This window comes from Doryrhamphus excisus, chromosome 14 (genome assembly GCF_030265055.1).
Source record: "Doryrhamphus excisus isolate RoL2022-K1 chromosome 14, RoL_Dexc_1.0, whole genome shotgun sequence".
Classification (NCBI taxonomy): domain Eukaryota; kingdom Metazoa; phylum Chordata; class Actinopteri; order Syngnathiformes; family Syngnathidae; genus Doryrhamphus; species Doryrhamphus excisus.
The window spans coordinates 6,601,645-6,625,167 of record NC_080479.1 but is presented as its reverse complement, the minus strand read 5'-3'; the positions used below and the strand labels follow the sequence as shown (position 1 = coordinate 6,625,167).

The window sequence follows — 23,523 nt, the reverse complement described above, 5'->3', positions numbered from 1 at the left end:
AGCACTGAGGACACATTAGAGCTGTCTTGTCAACTTAAATGCTATCGAAGCATTTCATTGATGTATGCTAAAATTCACGTCACCAAAAAGAGCCTACACCAGCCACAAAGGTGGTGTACCACAGCCAAGTGCAACGTCTCACGTCAGGTTGTGTTTTTACAGATCGCATACTTTGCGTACCCAAGTTGTGGTCCCCGTTTTGTGTGTACGCAATCTTTGTAAATGATGCCCCTGATCACAAGGTGGTGCAGTCCAGTGACAATGTTTTTACACCGCCCCACTCTCGGAGTTCCATCTGCTGTGGTCATGCTGGACCAGCTACAGTCCGTTAATTGGTGGATAGGGAGTCAACACTTCAGGTTTTCCAATGACAAGCAAAGGGAAGGGAAGGCTTCCAGGGCTCGACAATAACGATGTACCGATGGCCCGGGGCAAGTTAAAACAAAATTCGGGCAAGTAAATCCAATCAGTGATATTCCCGTCGGGCAAGTGCACTTTGGCATGCCATACTGCCAAGAGTTTTTTTTAAAAGCGGTTCTTGTTGGGTGTTGGTAAAACACGGACTGCGTAATTCCGGTGGTAATTTGCAAAGCAATCCTTGCAAATCTTGAAATGGACCAATCAGAATCGTTTATTTAGACCGCGGTCCGTAATCCACAGTCCACGTTTTACCCACACCCGTTGTTCGCGATCAACCAATCAGCGATCGTTTGACTACGAAAACATCCATCATGGCGTCGCTGCCAACATCGTCTAATTCTGAAGGAAAACAGCAAAAAGTGATGAAGCAGTGCCTCCTAAACAAGTATTTTATTAGCGGCAGCAAATCAAATGATGGCACAGGTGAGTGAATCACATTGCTGTGACAATTTGAAGTGGTCACAATGAAACACCACCAATTAGATCCAATACCAAGTGCTGATTTTGCACAAGCTACAAAATCTAGCGCTTCCATTTCTCTGTGGATTTTTCTCACCTTTGCTTCACAAATTATTGTTTGACCATTGAGCATTTTTTTCTGGATTAAAAACACATTACTAGTACACAAATGTGTCTATTCAATAATGTTTCATTGTGGTGCACAACTTATAAATATCACTGCTTACTACGACTACGATGTGTAAGGTATTATTTATTTTATTATTTTATTTATTTGAGATTCTCATGTGATGCCACAAAAAATTACATGATATCATTATGGCAGTCTTTTCATTTTACATGGGGCAAGTTCGGGCAAGTAGTTCTCACCTTAAGGATTCCCTATGGGCAAGTTATTTTGGTTTTTAATGTAGAGCCCTGGCTTCCAAAGCACACAGGACAATACCACTTCATGGAAGCAAGCTATGAAGCCAACTATAAACAAGCCACTTAGTTTCAATAGAAACATTATGAAGCTGTCAATTCTAAGGTTCTCCAATTATGACCTGCAAATGGCCAACATCAAGGTAAGAACGTGACAGCCGTATCCTACAACGCTCTCCCTGAACTAAGAACTAAGACTTGAGCAAAAAGCTCCAGCACTTTTCCTCCATCAGCCATTTCAGCTTCCAACACAAAGAAAGTTACCATTTAAAAATCACATTTGGGCCACTTACGCCCCTCTGTCACATTTTCCGCAGCTAATTTTCACCGTCTGTCTGACGGCTTAATGTGGGAAAAAAGGGGAGGGAATTACCAGCGTGGGCTGCGGTGCTCATGGGAAACGGTCAAGTCTTGGAACGCAAATGCCAAAGTCGGATTGGAGCTTTTTGTATGAATACTGTATCTCCATTGTGCATTCATAAAATCTAAAAAAACAAACAAACTATGGCTTGGCTTTTGACGGGTAGCTTTGTCAGTTCAGTTGCTGTTGCCATCACCTCCGACTTGTAAACGCCTCCCCGGTTTCCTGATGGGGGGATTATTTACCCTCTATGATCAAAGCTGGAAAAAACGGTCCCCCGTTTGGGATGACCCGGCCCCAGAAAGTCTTTTACAAATATAAATACTTTCTCCATAAACCAGGAACATGTGCTTGTTATCTTTAAAGACAGACGCTAAAAAGGCCAAAATCAACCAAAACAAGGCTGCACCAGCCACAACAAGATGGCGGCCGTGGTCTTCAAAGCATTTAGCATGCACTCCAGCATCCTCGCTAGAAGCAAAAAAAGCAAGAACCCAAGTGTGCAACAGCAAAACTATGTCTCAGTAAGGTAGTAAAACCCAGCAAAAATGGTATCCTGATCTACCTGGCAACTGAGCCTTTAACCACCGTTAAAGGGTCAAAGGGTCCAAGCGTCCTCTGCTTGGTTAGAAACATTGAAAGTGCTTCAAGGAAGCTTTCAATCAATGCTTGACATCTAACAAGCGCAACACGCAAACTCTTCACCAATGGGACAGGATGCCTTCATGTTCAAAAGCTGTGGCTGTAGAACAGAGCCCTGAGGAGCTGCAAACAAATGAAACCATTTTTGGTGGTAATTTTGAAATTAAAAACTATATGTACACGTCTGCATCCCTTCTGCCCGAATATGAGTAAGTGTGTAAGTGACAATGCTTTGCTAGAATCCACACAAATGCTTCAGAGAGGCTTTCAATCAATGTTTGGGGTCTGACAAGCACGATACAACAACAACAACGTTCTATTCAGTCTATTCAGAGAGCCTTGGTTGGCATGCAATCAGTCCATTGCAACACTGTGTCTTGATTAGGTGGCCCTTCTTGACATAGACAGGAGGGTTAGCTTTCAAGTCAATGCTAATCATCTATGGGAGGGTGGCCGTCCCGCACAGACGAATGCTTGCTTCATTATTCACCGTGGACTTTTATGGGCTGTAGTGAGCCGAGGATGGTGAAGCGTCATGAGCTGTTTGCAAGGTAACCGTGGCCACGGGTTAGCCCAAAAAGGTGCTTAGGACGGACTGATCCTGGAAGCACCCAAAGACAAACGCACGGCAGCCCGCAAAATCACTACACTTGTTCTGTCATGTCGTACAGCGCGTCGAAACCCTCAAAACTACGGCGCGATTACATTCCAGCGTTTGTGTGCCTTGCCGTTTCGCTCTGAGTCCAAGTTGTTCGTCTTTTTCTCCCACACCACCCAAAAAAAAAAACTTTCTCTTTGGCCCGGTTGCACCGCAGAGGCTTCACATCTTGCAGCCATATGAGTAATCCGTGGTCGTCTCCATAGTGCGCACACACACACGTACGGGAAAGCCTTTTATACATTGTATTTAAGAGCTCGTCAACTGTTTGGAGCTTTAATGGTGGCTATGAACAAGGCCGTGAGATACAGTAACATCCAGTGTTCTGCGAGGAAGCGGAGTCACTTCACTTTTTACTGGGACACAAAGCAAAGTGTCAAAAGGTTAGCATCAAATTCCGACAATGAGCAGTCGCTCGAGGACAGAGCCCTGAAGACGCCATGGCAAACAATGACATTTGCTTAAATATGCTGTGCTCCAGTGGCTAATATACAGTTATTTTTAAAATTTTATTTTTTAAGTCTAAAACAAATATTAAATTTTTTTTCATTAAAATTTAATTTATATTTCTATTTCATTCATTGTTGTTCAAATTAAAACATAACAAAAATGAACTTTTCATTTGACAGTCCAATTTTTTTTTTTAAATGGCATACTGGAAATTGCTTCAACAAAATGTTTCTAACAAATGAAAATGACGATCCTTAACAGTTGCGGTGCCTTCAGGGACCCAACTTATACATTGTGTGTATTTCATGGTTGTAATTCTGTAATTCAAATCAGCCAGCATTCCCTGATCTCTGTTGCAAGACGTATAGATATGCATACAGTATATGCCTACACTCTGTACTCCCATTGTGAGGTTTGGGACCAGGGGGTAAAATACCAGCGGGCTGTAACTTCATGTTCAAAGGGCCCCGAGGCGTAGTTGAAAGCAAACAAGAGACTGGCATGCTCATTTCTAATTTAACATGCAAATGCCACAATACTTTTTAGTGCTGAAAAACATTTGACAATATTTTCCAAAGACTGTACTGTATAAATACTGTCTGTGCCCAATGAAAAAAAATGACTACTTTATGTTTCCCACAAAAACAAACGCCCTTAAAAAGAAGCAAAAGGTTTAAGTGGGGGTGACGTGTTTGTGTATAATTTAAGAGACAAAGCTGATTGATTATGTTTTAGTACTATTGTTCCAGGATGAAAGTTACTTTCTACGAGCTCAGACCAAAATAATGCCTTTTAAAGAAACCTACAAATGAAAGTGAGAATTTAAATTGATTCATAATTCAAAAGAAACTTTGTCTACATTTTTCAGTACTATGATTAAAGTTGCTGAAACATACTTTAGAACTCCTTTTAACATGGATGAATACATATTATCGCTGCCCAATGAATTCTTTCGTGCATCACACCAAAACCCGACTCTTCATAGGAAACAAGAGCTTCCTTCAACTCTTGATGCATACTGGCGCTGAACAAAGAATAGAAAATGACTTTTCTTCACGCATCGCACAAAAAAATGACTCACAAGGAAACAGGACGCTTAAATTATTATTCAGTAAACAACTTTCTCTACGCTTTTTAGTGCTATTTTGCCAGGATTCAAGTTGCTGAAACATACTCTGAAACTAATTTCAACACATATGATACATACTGTCACTGAACCATGACAACAAAATGACTTTTCTTCATGAGTTGGACCAAAAAAGCTAGCTTTAAAAAGGAAAGGAGACATTTATATGAGACATACAATCCCCAAAACAAACTCCTCTGTGCTTTTAGGTGCTACTCTTCCATAATTAAAGTGGGCTAGAAGGCTAGAAGCAATTTCAACACATGATGCATGTATATGTGACTGTACCATGATGTTTTCTACAAAGTTGCATGTTTGTCATTGGACAGCAACAATGTTGTATTCCACTGTGTGCGGTTTAAAAAGCTACTGAAGGTTATCTGTTGAATACAAGTGTGTGCACACAGAAGTAAGTTTTTTAAAGGGGGGTGAAGCAACAGAGAACTGTGGAGGACTGTGTTTAAAAAAAAGCTTCCTTGCCAGTGTGTGCCTCATTGTACTGGCCTCACATACTCCACTCTCCCCACGGAGTTGTCATGCCTACCCCTGGCTCCCTTATCTCAAAGGAACATCACACTTTTTCTTGCCACACAGATGGAGGGAAATAATGGGGGGTGGTAGTTGGGGGCTTTGGTAATGTTGATTGCAAGAATATCCATCATGCAAAGTTGCATGCAAACAAGTAAACTATCAAGGCAACGAGTTTCCCTTTCAAGCCGTGTGTAAGGAGAAGGGAGGGGGTGCATCCACCATGCATGCCCCCCCCCCCCCCAAACTCTTGCAAACAATGAAAGAGGTGCAAAACTGCGCCATAACTAACCCAAGATAAACAGATAGAAAACTTCCACTTCGCTGGGATAAAAAGTTGCGAGCGCACAGTAAAGTCGTGGCAACAAACTTGGCCGAGGGAGATAAGGAGGAACCTACTTGAGGCGACACAACAGACGTCTCCCTCGCGGGCCCGCAACTCACTTTGTGCGGGGAAGCGGCAGCCGACAGCGGTCCAACCTCCAGAAGCAGCAGAAGCAACACCCCGATGTCGTTCAAGTCCTGAGCTCAAGTGTGAGCTGCCATGTGAATTCAAAGCCGCACTCTTCCTCATTTCCTTTCCCCTCCCTCCTTCTTCCTCCTCCCTCATCCAGCCGCTCTCCCCGCGGTTACATAAGACGTCAAGCGGCCGCCGGTTGTCGTAAAAGCGGCGAACACAGCGAGGATTGTCCCCACCACCCCGTCAACCCAAACGGTGTCCCCCTTGGTTTTAACACCCGACCGAGAGGCTACCGGTCGGCGATCTCCTCGACGTGTGTTGTTTATTTTTACGCCATTGCGACAGTTTTGAGTGTGTCTCTTACCTGTTGATTACAGACGAGCTAGCTCCGTGCTAGCATGCTAAAGATGGACGCTAAAGCAGACGGTCTGTCTCTTTGTTGTTGTTGTTGTTGTTGCTGCATCCTGCAAGGTGGCTCTTTTTGGGAGGGGGTGCCCTTTTACAGGAACCAAGAGAGTTTTGAATTCCACGCGATCGCCGCCAACATGCAAAACACCGAATGATAAGTGACAGACTTTCAGAGTGTCGTTCAGCCACGCATCCCCGTGTTAAGAGCGCCTTATTCGGCCACCGAGAGCCCACCGTTGGGTCGCCACGGCAAGCGGAAGCGGAGCAGCTCCCGGTTTGTTGTGACTAGTGGTGTTGTCATTTTGTTCAGAGTGGTGTTTGTCGTTTTGCGGTGACAGGACATCTCTTGGCAGTTTTGCTGTTGGGGTTACGTCACAGGAGGAAGACAACACACACAGCTGCGGCTCTATTAATATCAAGAAGGAGACGTCCGAAGACTCTTAAAGTGACACACACACTTTTGCAACTAATTGTTACACTTCCTACTCAGTAACTTCACCATTTACACAATAAAGACTGACTTTTAAAGTCACGGCAAGATTTTGCTAAAGTTTAGAAAAGCCCCCGCACGCTGAGACTCTTAAAGAGGTAGGCATAATCATAACAAACTATTACTAAGATAATGACTCTTAAAGAGACAGGCACCCCGAGTTAAGTCGATACCTCTGAAAGTGGCAAGCACACCAATGATGAACTCATTCATGTATTTCAGGATTAAGCAAAGACTGACAGTTAAAGTGAAACACAATCACTCATAACAAACCTTAAAGTTCACCATAAATCTCCCTTAAAGTAGTGACCACTAAAGAGACAGGCACTATGATTCAACTCAATAGTCCAGTTGGTAGTCAACCAAAGCCAAGCTCTTTTAGAGCTAATTGTTATACAGCCTACAAATTAACTTCATCTTTTACACAATAATGACTGACCTTTAAAGTTTAAAAAAAGACGCCTCAAGATCGTGACTCAGAAAGCTTTCTAGATCTTGCAGAATCTGCACCTCTTTCTGCAGTGTATCCGTGGATTCCTGCTTCGACCCAAACGGTCTGTTTCATTTACTCCACCTCTGTGATGGGTCACACTCCCGAGTGCTCCTGAGGACTTCTGGAGATGTTGCGCCACATTTACTGAATGCAGGCAACCTGCAGCCCATATAAACTTGATAATGTGAGGCTTTGGCATCGTTTAACACGAGAATACAACATGATAACAACATCTACAGGCCCATGACACCAAAACATTGTTATTGTCTTGTTATTTCCACTGTGAAAAATGGCACTGAAGGCATATTTCCTGGGCTACCTGTGTTCTCCAATATTTAAAGATTTATTTATTTTTTTTATTATTCCTGTCGCTTCCTCCGTGTTGGAGGAGGCACAGCAAGTGACGTCAGATCACACGTCTGCTTTACTACATCCCAGATGACAGTACTTTTTCCCCAGCTCCTGACCAATCGCAAAAGAGTATGTGTGGTCGGGAAGGAGGCTGTGGAATCCAAGCATGTCGGCAAGAGGAGAAGAATGCAGACTTACCATGTACACGTCTTGATATCTACAAAGCATTTAAAAGAAACATGCAGCGCCCCAAAAGGCCCCTTTAAGGACCTGGAAAAAAAACTGTCAAAGTGTCACAACTGTCACATTTCATTCTATCTATCAGATAGTTACACTGCTAGGAGATAAATATTCAAGACACCATATCCCAATTGTCACATTTTAAAGCATAAAAACATAAATCAGTCCTTAAATGGATATGACTTTCATAAACGTGTGTATAATTGGAGCCAAACATGATTTTTTTCTCCATGAACAAAGTGAGACGGCATCCATATTAATAAGCCTTATCTGCTTTCCCTAACCACATAACCACGGGGCAAATGGAACTCAGAGGAGCGGCATGATCCCAATCCTGAATCAGTAAATGGATTTAAACCAGAATAAATGACTCGACGATAAGATCACAGCGTTACAAGTCTATCAATAGCAGCTTTTTAAGTCTGCGATTAGAAATCACGGGATTGAAATAGAAATTCTGCATTGCATCGTTTAGCAACGGCTTCACACAAAAAGTCATCATTGAGAGATAACTGTCTTCTGGGTTCCTCTGTGCTTCTTCAGGTAGATTTTTTCCCACAGTCGGGGGGGAGTCATAATCATCAAATCAGTGTAATTGGCCAAAATGACAGGAAAACAAATCAATTTACAACAACACATTAAGTTTCCTTTACTGTTTTGTTTCAATGTCTGAGTGCCTGGGGTGGGGTCTCGTCTTCTAGAGTGGTCACTAAATATGGCGACGAACCGCTAACATCACCGATCCCTCCTGCTATGTCTTCTTATTTTCTGGCACACCAGTTTATGAAACCAATTTCGTGGCGTAGTTGAAAGTGTACTTGTGGAGGGTGCCCCAAAAATAAACACACGTCTGTACTCCCGACTATTTCCACAAAGAAGTCTTTGTGGTATTTGAAGGTGTGTTAGCAGTCATCTGTTCTCTAATCCAGTGACTCATTTTAGCATTTTTCTTTCTATTCACCGTGTGGGAGTGGCCCGTCCCATCATGAGACTCCACCTTGGTGCTCTTGGTACACTTTGTCCTGACAACATCTAAGGATTGAACCAACAACGGCCCAAAAAAATGCAAAATACTTCCGGATTCATTCGTTCATTCATTTTCTACCGCTTATCCTCACAAGGGTCGCAGGGGTGCTGGAGCCTATCCCAGCTGTCTTGGGGCGAGAGGCGGGGTACACCCTGGACTGGTGGCCAGCCAATCACAGGGCACATATAGACCAACAACCATTCACACTCACATTCATACCTATGGACAATTTGGAGTAGCCAATTAACCTAGCATGTTTTTGGAATGGGTGAGGAAACCGGAGTACCCGGAGAAAACCCACGCATGCACGGGAAGAACATACTTCTGGATTCCAGTTGCACAAAAACGTAGGACGTTGGGCAAAATCTCAAGTCAAGTTTTGATGTATTTATTCATCTGAGACTTGATCAAATGAAAAAATCTTAGCAGCAAAAGCATCCTGGCTGCTCAGTACAAAATGTCTACGTCAACAAAACCTGAAGAATATGATAACAATGTCCACCTTATGAATTGGAGTTCCCTTTAGCAAATGAGCCATGACAGGTCTGCTACGGCAACAAGAGACTGTAACACATAACACGAGCACATGTACCCACGAGTCAATAATGGGTGACGGACTTAGCTTACCCAAACTAGCAAACGAGAGGTCTGTGTCACGGCTGCTCAGTACAAAACACAATGCGGCCACGTCAACATGTTGAAAATAACAATGATTGTTATTGTAATGACTCCTCATCTTCGGTTTCGGTCTCGTGAGGAGAGAGAGTTTGACACTGGCACGGAGGCAGCCAGCATGTTCCGCTGATGCCAGCGTCGATGCCTCAAGATCCTGAAAAGGCTTCTTCTGTGGCGGTGAGCTCATGGAAGGTGTTTCTAGCGTGCTGTGGGTGCCGAGCCTCTGTGGGCTCTGCGGGATCTTTCAGCACAGCGGGGAGCTTCTGCTTGGTTCCATGATCTTACATGATGTCATGCATCTCATGAGATGGTTCCCACATTGTTTGACAATCTTGATTTTCATTGCCGAGCGAGAAACACGAGGGGAGGACCAATGTTTTGGCTGTTTTTTTTTTTTTGCATGATCATTAAGGCATTGATCTCGTCACGCTAACTATAAGACAACATGGAACATATTTTATAAGAACAAAATAATTAGGACTTTTTCCCCCCCTTGCCGACCACTCCAAAGCAAATCATAAAATACTTTTATGATTCCCATTTGGTTGTTTGTGACTGGAAGTAAATAAATAAACTTCAATGCCTATCATTTTCTTCAATGGCTTTGAGGTTCCATGATGTTAGACGCCACTGACTGTTTCACACACACAACATACACTACACACAACATACACTACACATAACATACACTACACAGTAGGGTTTAGTAGGGTTTACGTCGAGCATCCCGGGTACCCCAACAATAGCAGCAAAGGAGGCCAAATGGAGCTCAATACAACCAAGCCACTGAAGCAGGAGTTCAGAGCATTCTTATTTGCACATATTATATTGAAAATTAAAATAAAAGAATGATTTGCAATTACTTTTTTGAAAATGTATGTATTTTAATATTATTTGAAATTCTACATTTATGTTTGGTTGCATGAAAGTAAACAACAATAATACGCTATTTCCCCAAATAGTAGTCAATAGGGGTGTCACGAAATCTCATGTGCGTATGAGGTGTGTTAAGAAGCAGAGTTACGATGCCACCTACTGTACAGAGTTGTAAGGGCATGCCACATTCCAGACTGTCACATGACAACGGAGGTCCTGACTGTTTCTATACTGGAATTGGAAAGATACTGCATTGGAAAAACACAACGCAACAATGTTGTGCCGCAACGTTTGAAAAGGGCAGAAGGTTTGCCAGAGACCACCGTGGCGTCACAGCGGCTGCTCGGGGTGTGCGCCCGAATACAGTGCACCTTGCTGGCCAGGGCGGGTAGCTCCTCCCCCTCTGTACTTTGCTTCTCCTGAAAGCAGTCATGTCATGATAGTTCAACAAATCCTAATTTCTTCCTAGGTGTGCACTACTACTACTTCCACGTAAATAAGAGTTTGGTTTTCGGTACCAAATCGGTCCTGAGAAGGCGAAAGTCATGGCTGTCAGTTTGGAAAAACGATACGGTGCATCTCTCTACTTGAAAGTGCCTGATGTGACAAAAGCTAAATGCAAGTATGATCATCGGTGCATATCCACCTCCTAAAGCTCTCTGGAAGTCTATATTTGAAAAAAGCTAATAATAAAAGACACATTTGAGATCCCGAGCGGGAACAAGTTGGGTGGTCTAATATTGGCTTTTATGAAAACCACTAACAAAAGACAGCCCATTAGCAAACATGCTCATAAAAACCACACTTTTTGCCTGTTTTTTCTTGGACATTTTGCAACAATCCTGCCTTTATGAGATGTAGATGAGATTACAGTCACAGGCCAAATCTGTTTTACAGCGTGTTGTCGCCCCTCGGGAAGGCGTGGATGTAATATGGTAAGGTATTTATTCTCTTATGATAAATGTTGCAAGAGGACTTCTCCATTTCCAAGTCATCCATCACCAGCAGACACATCAAATGAAACACATCCCACAGAGTATCTGAATATATTTCAAACCACAGTAACTAAAAAATGATTCTTAGTTGCTATTTTACGGCTATCTTCGTGCTTCTCTGGCTTTCTTGCCCAGAGCACTTCCAATAAAAAGGAATTTATACGGAGAAGCAGCTTAAGGGTTTTAGGAGCTATCTCATAAAGCGAGGGGAGCGTTGCCGTTTAGTGGTGGCGGAGCTGGCTGAACTGCTCTGTTTCTAATATTTCGCCCCTTTCGGAAGCTGAGGTAACCAAAATATTAGAAACAGCACCAAGAAAAGTGTCTTTGTGTTGTTACGTAACGCTGCACCATCATCAGCCATGAGAACTGTTGGATGGCAGCCATGTTTTTCAACCAATCTTGCTCAGATCAGGTCTCTTCAAGGTGTGTACCAAATTTGGTGGCGATTGGATGAAACACCTTAAAGATACAGCGCCAACAGTGCCACCGTGTGGTGCATTTGTCGGAAAAGGTAGCGCAGCACAAAAGGGGGGCGCATGTTGAAGAGACATTTCCCCCTTTTTGCGTGCAGTGATTCAAAAGTAGAAAAAACGTATTTTCTGGACTATAAGTCGCACTTTTTTTCATAGGTTGGCTGTTCCTGTGACTTATACTCCAGAGCGACTTATACATGAAAAAAGTGTTTATGTTACATAAACACTGGACACCTTTTCTGTTCATGCTTATTATTTGTGTAGCTGAATAAGCATTGTGTTAGCATATCTTACACCTATTCAGCCTGTTCTCTATTTTTTTATTGTTGCAACTTGCCTTCCAAGAGGACGTAATGACTGTTTTGGTCACGTAGTAAATTACATGCCAGAAATACTCCAGTGCGACTTATGTATGTTTTTTTCTACCTAATGATGCATTTTTAGCCTTGTGCGACTTATACTCCAGAGCGACTTATAGTCCAGAAAATACAGTTAACAATTAACAAATCATCTTATTTCTTTTATTATGTTTACTGTGTTGGGTAATAGGAGTTTAGGGATGTTATTTCATGTGTAGAGGGCTCTACAAGGCTAAAATGTGTCTTTAGAAGGTCGTAAAGAGCTTTTCTACGCTCTGACTAAGAAAATAAAGACTCCTGGTACTTCGGCCGTACAGCACATGAAGAGTATTATTATTAGTAGAGTATTATTATTATTACTATGAATCAATGAAGAGGCTTCCTTTCTTGACTGCTGTCACAAAATCACAATGAAGTTTGCTGATGTTTATATTTGTGAGAGTTGGAAGGCATTGGAAGGAGTGTGCTTGTGTGTTTTGCTGGAGGCCCCGAGTTGGCGCTGGGATTTACATCTGCTGTAGGGAGAGAAAATTGAAACCATTAAAGTGGAGACAGAATAGCGACAATATGCAAGCCGCACAGGGAAACATTTTTTGTACAGGCCAGCAGAACATTAAAGGAGTCAACAAGCATCGACCTTTCTCCTCTTCCTTGCCCCCTTTGCTTCCTAAATCTCTGGAATTTCATCCTCTTGTCATCACAGCCGCTCTCCTAAATCCTTTTTCAAGCCGTGTGTTGGCTTCTTTATGTTGTGATCTTATCCCGCCGCCTTTATTTGCAGCATTTATGGATTTCTTCCTGCTGCAGGAGAGATTTCCCTGCCACCTTTTTCTGGCTGTTTCAGCACAACAAGCTAAACTTATGACACCATGCGTGATGCCGGCCACTGTGGCGTAAATAAAGACACACACACAAACCTTTGCAACCGTGTTGTGTCACATAGCCAGGGCTGGACTACCGTTCTTATCTTCGATACAAAAACAGCGCCAGGCTCTGCCATACTTTCACGTTTCTACCCAACATTCAAACACAAACAACGCCAGCCTGTCTAATATCCTCCACATGACCGCTCTGCCGTTTTTAGGAAGCATCAAAGATCTACTCCTGCTGTGTGTGTAAGGGCCGACTCCACAAACGCAAGTCAAAGATTCTCTATACCTGACAGAAGCCTTCAATGCGATCCTGCCATCCTTCCATGGGCTGCAGGTTGCCTGCATTCACTCAACACGGACGTACAGTTTGGCTCCGGAAGTCCTCAAGGGCGCTTGGGAGTGTGAAATAAAATGGACGGTTTGGGTCGGAAGCAGGAAGTCTATGGAAACAATGCGGAAAGGTGCAGAATCTGGAAGATCTAAAAAGCTTTCTCTATACGATATGTCAAATAATATTTGATATTGGTTGTATTATTGATATTTTATTTGATATTTTAGTGGGCGTTTTTATGTAAGTTATGACATTTTTATGAATTTGCAAAACATTTTTCCATGCATATACATTCAAAGAAGTAGAGAGAGAGAGAAAGAGAGAGGGAGGAAAAAAAGCTGGCATGCCTCGTTTCTCCTGTCCGCCCATTAAAAGAGAGCTTGGTGGAAAACCCATCAAGATCTCACACACACACACACACACACACACACACACACACACACACACACACCTCTAATGATGTCACACACACACACATATATTTTGTGAAAAAGGTTTTTTCAATAATTTCATGTCTAAATTGGAGCTTAAGTCTACACCCCAACTTAAACCCAATGACCCGAGTGAGGGAGGACATGCGGACCATACGGTCCAAGACATACGGCAGGATTGCACTGCACTGGAAAGGACGTTTGTGGCGCCCCCTATGGGTCGTGGTGAAAATACTTTGGAAGCCATGCTAGCATGCCTGTAATGCAGATAGCCTCAGAGTTTTATCATCCGTAGACAAACGCTTCATGCCTTAATAGCTGCCAACTAGCTGCCAACTAAATAAGACGTTTTTGTTGGATGTTTTTCAACCAATCTTGCTCAAATCCGACCCGCACATGCTTGTCGGCGACCAGAAGGCGTGTAGCAATTTTTGCCGTGCAAAAAATGTCACATCAATCAGAACTATGGGCTTGAATAACAGCACTGCCGTGTGGAGTGTTTGTCTGAAAAATAATAGCGCAGGTAACACATGGGGGGGGGGGGGGGGGGGCATATTTTGACACAGGGTCACCCTTTTTGCGTGCAGCGGTTGAAGGGAAGAAGTCATTTGTGTCATTTTTGTTGAGTCTGTGCAAAGCAGCCAAACGTCCTCACAATGCCAGGATGCCAGGATGCCAGGATGCCAGGATGCCAGGATGCCAGGATGCCAGGATGCCAGGAGCTACGACACACACACAGCATGTATATACTCTATGTGTTTGGGGGGGGGGGGCGGTCCTCGTGTATGGTGTGTGCATTGGGGGTGGGGGTGAGTCTGGCACGGCACGGTAGTCATTTCCCTTCTAGACTCAACATCACACACACACACACAGTACAAGTGTTGGAATATCATTACGGTAAGAGCTGCAGCGAGCCGGCCCCTGACACAAGTGGCCCTTTGTTCCAGTGTAGACACACACACACACACACACACACACACTGGGGGTGGAAGGCCAGACCTTCCATATCGCCAATACATAATTGCAGCTATTACATGTGAGTGAAATATAACTTTACATCTCTTCCTCCGTGTGGGAGAAGAAGCGGGTGTGTGCCATGGCATAATGCTGGATAAACATTACCTCAACTAACCAGCCAGCAGGAACCGCTCTGCTCGGCTCCGCATGTGTGTGTGTGTTTAGCGTCATGATCAGTACAGTCGCTTTTTGTTCCCCGAACCTTTGCTGTGAGAACTCCTCCTCCTCTCTCGTTGGTTTTCTGTCAGGCTTTGGGTATTATGTTTTATTAGAAGTTATTCTTTGAACATTTGGGTTGGAAAGCAGGTTTAAATGGCAACCCTGTAGCAACCTGCGGTAAATAAGCCCTACCTACTGATATACGGGCATACAACGGAAAACATATCCTTATTGTTATTTATTCAGTTCATCATGGATGACTCACACTTCAGCATGTTTTCATATTTCAAATAATATATTCTTTTAATGACATTTGAATTCAATAAAAATATTATTATTGTATATATTATTGTATCAAATTGTCAAATAAAAAAACTTTTGAATCATGCATAATCTAAAAGAAAGTATAATAACAATAATAATAATAATGATGATTATTCATAGTATGAGATATCATTCTGTCAATTCAAATGCATGTCAAATGATCATATAAAATACATATTTTTTATTATAAGAGGTGCCCCGATTGACATTTCAATAAATATATTATAATCATAAATTCTTCTTATTATTATCAAAGTGGATGATGTCAAATAAGTATTAGTGAAATGTTCCCTTTGTGACACTTGACTGAAACAATGAGTAAAAATGTTGATTATGATTATTATTTGCAAGCCTAATGAGGAATAGGAAATGGATGGAAGTATTATTATGATTATGATTGTATTTGTAGGAAGTAGAACTGAAATGAAATGAAAGTGCAGGTAACGTAATGGAGGACTCATTATTATTATTATTATACTTCCTACGCATAAAAATAATAATAATGATAATACGTATAAAGATATACGATAATGTTTGTTTACTTTCCCAAGCGTATGCGTGTCTGCCGGCAGCGCTCTTTAACACGCACCATCTGGACGCATTCACGCTCTCAGTCAATTTCAATCCTATCTCCGTAGTGCGGTGCTGCCCAAACTGAGAGCAGGGGACCACGAAGGGGTCCAGCTTGGATTCTATTAGGTACTTCTTTGTTTGGGACAAGCTTAAAAAGAACCCTAGCCTACATTTCCAACTTGAGGAAGTGCTTTTTCATGAGCTCGCTGTGATTTGAAATTCTGCTACCACCACACCGGACCACACCACCACACAAGATGAGATCCAATGAAAAACTATGAAACATACAGTATTTCACTCTAAGAGCTTTTATACTAGGCTACACTGTGTCTATGATGGCGGCCCCGCCACCGACCCACCCATGACAAAATGGTTCGCTCCATTCATGACGTTGCTCTATGGCGATATGCCATGGCCGACGCGGAGCTAGCTCTGCTAGCAGCGGCCATCTGTTATGTACCTTCAGTGATGCTGTGCCTAAAAAAGAATCATAGGAGCATGAAAGTGACTATAGGGGTGTTATTTCAGGTCTACAGGGCTCTAATGATCGTATTTAGAAAGTCCTCCACAAGTTTTTGTTGCTTTAGCTACAAAAATATTGTATTTATTTCTACTTATTATACTACTTATTATTTCTACTTATTGTGAAAAACGGTGTCGATTTTATTTTTATTTATTGATATTCAATATAAATAAATATTGACATTACATTTTCTAATCCCAAGAATACATTTGTAAGCATTGTCCTTAGGCTCCTGCTGCTACGGGCACATCAAGTGTGACATTTTGCAGCATGTAAGGGAAGGAATTGCAGTATGTTGAGAAAGCGGTGATTGATTGCCAATAAGCTGTGTTAGTTCATTCTGCTAGGAATGAAAAGAAGCCGTTGAGTCTCTCCCACAGTCAGACATGCAGCCGCACAGCACTGTAATTACCGATAAGTCATTATTACGCTCCTCTTACGGAGGACAAACAGCCACCGCCTGCAATTAGCTTTTTTCTCACGCTTGTTCACGACTTTGTGCTCTTTGCTAACATGCATCACATCACCATCACCATCATCCAACATTAGGATTCTGCTCTGCGCTGCACTTAGAGAAACTTCCATCCAGAGTCCATTAGTGGCGCACAAAAAGCACTTTGACTAATTAGGATACAATGTTCCGCTTATTTCCGTTATTTTTTATGAAGCGCAGAGTGTTCCATCTTGGAATTAATGCAACATTTTTATGAGAAAATATTCCAAAAGAGGTGAAAGGGAAGTTTTGGGAAAGGAAAAGCTCATCCCTCCTTCATAGCGCTTCATTGCTTCCACATCCCACCGCCAAAAATCAACACGTGCGCGTCCAAGTCCCCGGAAGGTGCATGCCACACCCGCCCAGAGCTCCAGCGGCGGGGCACGGCCCGAACTGGTCACCAGCCAATTACATTCGTACCGGCGGACAATTTAGAGTGGCCAATGAAGCTAACCTGCATGTTAATGCATTCATGAGGGAGGGGAACATGCAAACTCCACACGGAGCGCCCGAGCCGGGATTGGAACCCAGGTCTTCCCTGGGACCTCCTGACTGTGGGGCCACTCGTGGGCTTGATAAGAGCAGCAGTAGCACAGGTAGCCCTGTGGGGGGGGGGGGGGGGGGGGGGGGCACCTTTTGTTGGACCAGACCCATTTTGGAGCAGGTAACATCCAATTCTTCCCTCTGAGTCTTGTAGCCTTTTTATGGCCTTTGTCTCCTCCCCCTCCTTGGCTCTCTCGTATCCAATCACGCATCTGTGAGAACCACTCAACCCTCTGGAGGAAGGCAGCTAATTGGATGGCCAACTGCCTCCTTGGCGCTCCTACTTCCTGCTTTGATTGGTGCATTTCCATTGATAGAATTATGGGACAGCCACCCTGAATGAGGTGGTTCTCGGGGTCCATTGGTTTGACATTTAGCTGACTTACTCGGTCCGGAGTCGGACACGGTGGCACCAGCATCCACCCAAAAATCCCCACTTGGCAGCGGAAGAGACCATTGGCCTGTTTTGACACCGTGCGGTTGAAGCTGTGGCCGCAGCCTGGTGCCAGATACGGCTGTGATGGGGAAAAGAGGAAAACTTAGTTGGAAATGCAGTCGACACTTGGACTTCTTGTAGCCTAGAAACAGCAGCAGCAATGCTGGATAAAGTCGATGATGGAGACATAAAGAATGCCGTATTTCCATCAGATACTGACCCGAGCGGCCTCGGTAGGAAAGGTGGAGAGAATTCATTAAAAGTATCAAACGCGCCACATAAATCCTCTACTTTTATTCAAACTCTCAAGTGCGGCACAGCGAACAGAAGGTGGCGGGGGCGGGACACAGCAAGGAGAATAGTCCATGCAACGCCGTGATGGAGCTATAAAGCATCGTAGCGCCACTCAATGATCCGTGGCGCCGGGACTCAGCAGCGGCTGGGCCAAGCGACACGCCACGCATGAGTGGACACGCGGGACTCAAAGGTCACACCGTCGCTACGTCACGAAAAGATGCACACGGGAAGAAGTACGAGTCAGCCCAAGTTTGATTCGCACACGTTTACGTACGGAGGTAAGGTTGGCAAACACAGGCTGCTACTTTAGCTTGCTAGCTTAAAGTTGGCCCAACAAACTGCTTGGGACTCCAAATCTTTTTCAATTAAATCTTTTCTAAAAGTCAAAAACCCCAGAACCAAAAGCCCTGACCCTAACCTTTAATCCTAAACTGAACCCAAACGCTAATACCTAACCCAAAGCTAGACCTGAACCTTCAACTAAACCCTGTAGTCTAACCTACCTTGTCCAGTCTAATGAAGCCTAAACCGTAACCTATAACCCTCAGCCCAAACTCTGAAGCCTTACCCCTATTTTCCAATCACTGAATCTAACCTCTCATTCTAGCACCCGAACCCTAAACTCTCATCCTGACCTCTGACATCCTGACCTTTAACCCCTCACCTCTAAACATAATCCCTAACAGTTCAAGCTAACACCATTCCAAAGTCTGAATAACCTGACCAAACCCTGAGACCCGACATGAACCCAGAGCCCTAAACCCTGCTTCCTTGACTAATCCCTAACGTCCAAGTCCAAGACCTAACTTCTAAGCCTATAACCTTGAATCCTCCACTCTCAAGGTCGAAAGCCAACCCCGAACCACAGAGCCTAACCCTGTCAGCGGCCCATCCATCCTGCATTTCTATGCCACTTATCCCCACCAGGTACGCTGCAGCCTCTCCCAGCTGACTGTGGGCCGAGAGGCAGGGTCCACCCTGGGCTGGCCCTGTGGGTGGCGTCACCTTAATAACCTTTTATGATCCTTGATGCGAACGCCTCACATCATCCTCTCCAGCGTTTCATTCCCCTGCTTCTTTCCACCTCTCTTTGGCTTTCCGGGGAATGCTGCCGAATATGATCTGGAATATTTCATTCCTTATCTCCACTCCTCTTTTTACCCTCAATTTGTTGGCCGGAACCAAAAATCATGGCAGAATTTCATGAAAACGCCATTCCAGGCGCTCCCTCTCGACGCCTCATCAAAGCAGCTTGGGAATGGAGCTCGGGTGATCGCACCTCAGCGTCTCCTGCGAGCCTTTTGGCGTCCTTTTACAATCACTCTCACTTCTTTGTTTCCTCTCGCCGGTCTCGTTTGCCGTTAGCGCTCTCCTCGTTCCCGCTGTCGCTCTCGCTCTTTCCCGGCCTCCTTCTTCTCCTCTTTCCGTCTCTCACTCCCGCTTGCTCAGAGGTAATTCTCTCCTCCTCTCTCCCGAGCCTTATTCATCATCGGCGCCATCCCCGGGGTCCCTCGCACCACGCCACACTGCCTGACGGTGTCACTAGCGAGGCAACTCTTGGGAGGGAAGACAATCCTAAATGATCCGTTTGTTTCATCAAGTTATCCTTTTCTCCATTTGGTATCGCAGATGGGAGATCCTGGAGGGAGGCTGTTGGTCAAGTTCATGTCTTGTAACTTGAATAATGATGTGGAGTCCATGAGAAAGTGGTCACTCACTAACAAGCATATTCAGAGATAGAGATATAGAATATCTGAAATAGAGCTAGTGTATGATAGAGATATAGAGATAGAGTATCTGATATAGAGCTAGGGTGTATGATAGAGATATAGAGTATAGAATATCTAATATAGAGCTAGTGTATGATAGAGATATAGAGTATCTGATATAGAGCTAGTGTATGATAGAGATAAAGAGTATCTAATATAGAGCTAGCGTGTATGATAGAGATATAGAGATATATAGTATAGAGTATCTAATCCGGAGCTAGCATGTACGATCCAGAGGAAGAGCCTCCGGAAGCTTCCCAATGTGGTTGTGACCCAAACAAGGGTTGTTGGACCCCGGGTGACGTGTCAGAATGTGAAGGAATCAGACGTAGTGAGCGTGCAGAAGCGTCTCCAGCCAGCATCCCACTCGAAATAAATAGATCATCTTTGCGGACAAGACCAAAAGGCAATTTGAGCTTTTCCGGGAACCGAATCCTATTGTTAAGCTCTAATTGGGGAAAATGTGACGCCGCTATCGTTGCGTAAGGGCGCCAAGTTTGGGGCGGATTAACCCCGACGGCAGATCTGATCTTTGGGTTTCAGGAAGGCCCCCCCGGTCGCTCGAGCCGCTACAGCTGGATGGCATTCCCACAGTCCTTGATAGCAGTGTGTAAACGGGGGCGGCGGTGGCGTGTAGACAGTTGGCACCAGCGGACTGACAAGACGACAGAGAAACACATCGAGCGGCAGACATTGTGGTTTCTCTTCTCATGGATGTATAATCAGTTTAAGAGGATGTTTTTTTCCCCTCCGTTTGCCTTTGATGCGCAATCAGATTCGGGGCCGCACTGTAATTCTCCGTCTTTGTCTGTCCCTTTAAGTCTCTCTGTCGTCTGCGTTTGATGTGGCGGCACGCTGGCACATTGTTCACGCTATTGTGCCAGCGTGGAAAGCAAGGGAGGAGGGGCAAGAGATAGACCGAGGGACGCGAGGGCAGTCTTGATGTGGCGGCGCGGAGGCCCAAGTAAAGCTGGGACTGTGGTTAGCCCCGACAGCCACACCGGCGGATCTGCCGTTTCTATTAGGACGGGACAGAGCGCCCCGCGTGTACCCGAACCACCTCCGAGAAGCTGGCGGAAGGAAGGGCCTCGGGCGGCGTGAATATCTCGCTGGTATCGGCGTGCAAACAACCAGCATCCATGTTTCAAATTATGACCCGGTTTGTTTCGTTTCCGCCGCGCCCGTCCTTCTTATCTGGTCTCTGTCTGTTTATCTTCAGCAGAGACCCCGTTGGAGCCCCTGGGGGGGCATTAAGGATGAGGTTTCTTGGACGCCACTCACGGATGAGCTCACTTTTATTATCACTTGGAAAAACAAGGCCGGGGAGTTGAACCGGAGCAGGCAACAAAAACAAATGTTCAGCTGGTGGTAGAAGACCACAATGTACCCCACAGTTAAGCGTGGGCTTGCGCTACCTAGTGGGGACATGATGGAATTGCAGTTGAACAACTTCCTGTGAAAGAGACCCAGTTTTGGCACATGCTGATATGAAAAATGCTGCTTTCATCAAACAAAATATAACAATCAAGGGTTGTATGAAATATTCCGCCTCAGTTTGCAGCCTCGCACAACCGCACTGGGGTTTCTCATCTTTGGGAGACTTTCTTTTTTAAGCAAGCTTTCTGTGTTATATGAAATCCACTTTTTTTGTAAAACAGACACCCAAAAGTATGTACTAACAAAAAATACGTTTTCTAAAGAATAATAGTCATTTGACATGTAGAAACCAATATAAAATCCTTATACATTATAAATGAAATGAATATTTAACAACACTTCGCCATCTTGGAGATCTCTTGAATTCTCACCTTCTTTATCAAAGTGCTGCCATTGCAACGTTCTTTGGCCCCATGGGGGGTTATTGAGTAAAAATACACAGTGTGTGTATTGTACATATGTCGTCCTAGTTAGATTGATGCTAGAAAACCTGTGTAGAACTTTCTAAATGTAGACGTGAAATAATAACCCTTACACTCCTGTTATTCATCGTTCACATTGGAATCGAGACGGCAGCAAGCCAGTCAGCTAACCAGTTAGCCTGGATTTAACTTCTTCTAAACTTGAGAAGCCAAGAACCTACCACTTCCACACGGGATGGGAGGCTACCGTTTGTCGCACTGGATGATGTGGGACATGCCGTGGCTGACTTTATGCAGCGCTAAAATGTTATTGAGACTTTTGAATAGAAATGCAAGGCAGGCATCGACACACTCTCACTGCACTGAAAGTAGAGATTTTTTTTGGGGGGGGGGGGGGGGGGTGAAGGTGTCACCTGTGACAATGAGCCGTGTGCGTGTGTGTCAGTGTGTGAAATCCAGGGGTTCAATGGCACATTAAATATGCGAAGTCGTGAATGCGGCGTGGAGATAAAAGACGACGACGAAGATGAAGGGAGGAAGAAAGAGCAAAAACAAAAGAGAGAGAAATGAGCCTGGATGGATGGAGGGGGGGGGGGCAGAAAGAAGGGGCCGAGATGATTGATGGAGCCAAAAAGCCGATTTCTTGCTTCATCTGATCTGCATTACTCTGCAATCAGCACGCACACACACCTTGCAATCAACACACACTCTCTTCGCAATCAAGGTGCGGCTTACTCATCACACACTGTCATCAACTACACACTACACACGCATTCTTATAGTACACACACACACACACACACATTCCAACGGGGTGAAAGGACATCATCTTGGCCTTTTTCGTGCACAGATGATCCTAAATGCTCCTGCAAAGATAAACGGCTCACTATAAGGAGGGATGCCAAGCGTGCCACACACAGATAGAAAGACAAGACCATTCACTCACACACACACACACACACACACACACACACACACACACACACACACACAACAATCTTTGTGTTTTGTCTTTTTGAACATGCATCTTCTCCTTGACATCGGCCCATCAGGACTTCACTGAATCCCATCAGGATTCAATGAACCAAGTTGTGGCTGGAGGCGACCACAGGATGGCAGTAGCTGCAATTGAAGCATCATGCGGCTTTACCTACCTCTGTGTGCGCTTTAAAAGTGTTGTGGTGAAACTCACGCACAGGACGCTAGTTGTTTACCAGGGACGCATCAGCGCCATCAATGCCAGCCCTGCAATTTGCCCGCTATTCGCTACCGCTATTACATCGATTCTGCATGCGGTCAAGATGAACTACAGTATCTTCCGCTTTCTCATGCAGGCTGAATCATTATTCAAGTTTGAAAAATAAATGCTCTGTCGGACTACAAATATGGCGCCAAAGAGTACCGCAGTGGTGGAGTGTGTGTGTGCATGGAATTGCATGGAATTGTGTACACACACTCCCTCCCTCCCTCCTGATTAATAAGTTCACGTCAGCACAGAGACAGCGCTCCACTTGACTGCTGAAGGTTTTCTTGTTATGAGTAATGACCTCTGTGAAGACTCTCGCTTAACAAACACTCTTTCCAGCTGTCTGTCAGGGTCTGTGTGTGTGTGTGTGTGTGTGTGTGTGTGTGTGTGTGTGTGTGTGTGTGCGCGTGCGTGCGTGCGTTTGTGAGCATGTTTGCATCATCCACTGTTGTCTGGCTCCTCACTCATTCTCATCGCTCTTCCCTCTTCTCCTTGCCTGACTGACGCTCATAATCGCAGTGGATGGACGGTGACACACCCACACACGCACACACCCGTATACACACACACACACACACATTGTTTGCCAGGCGTTTGCCCGGCGCTGGGCTGTCATAACTCAGAGGACAGACACAAAACAAACACGCCGACATTGGAACTTTCTGTCTCAAACACCCCCACATTTTGGCAGGTGGAAAGTCCCATGAGAATTTTCTCTGATTTTGTAGTAAAATAA

General features: G+C 44.4%; 1 protein-coding gene across 6 annotated transcripts in view; it reads right to left on the bottom strand.

Annotated features, from left to right (window-relative positions):
* Positions 1-6,351, bottom strand: part of trps1 (trichorhinophalangeal syndrome I) — a 74,507-nt gene extending 68,156 nt beyond the window's left edge. Inside the window, exon 1 of one of the 6 annotated variants that reach the window (XM_058046515.1) lies at positions 5,892-6,351. The gene's annotated coding sequence lies outside the window, so the exon portion shown is untranslated. Of the gene's footprint in view, positions 1-5,466; positions 5,711-5,891 lie in introns of those variants that run through there. The other 5 variants (XM_058046517.1, XM_058046514.1, XM_058046516.1 and 2 more) reach the window with 5 other exon arrangements.
* Positions 6,352-23,523: the final 17,172 nt, after the last annotated feature.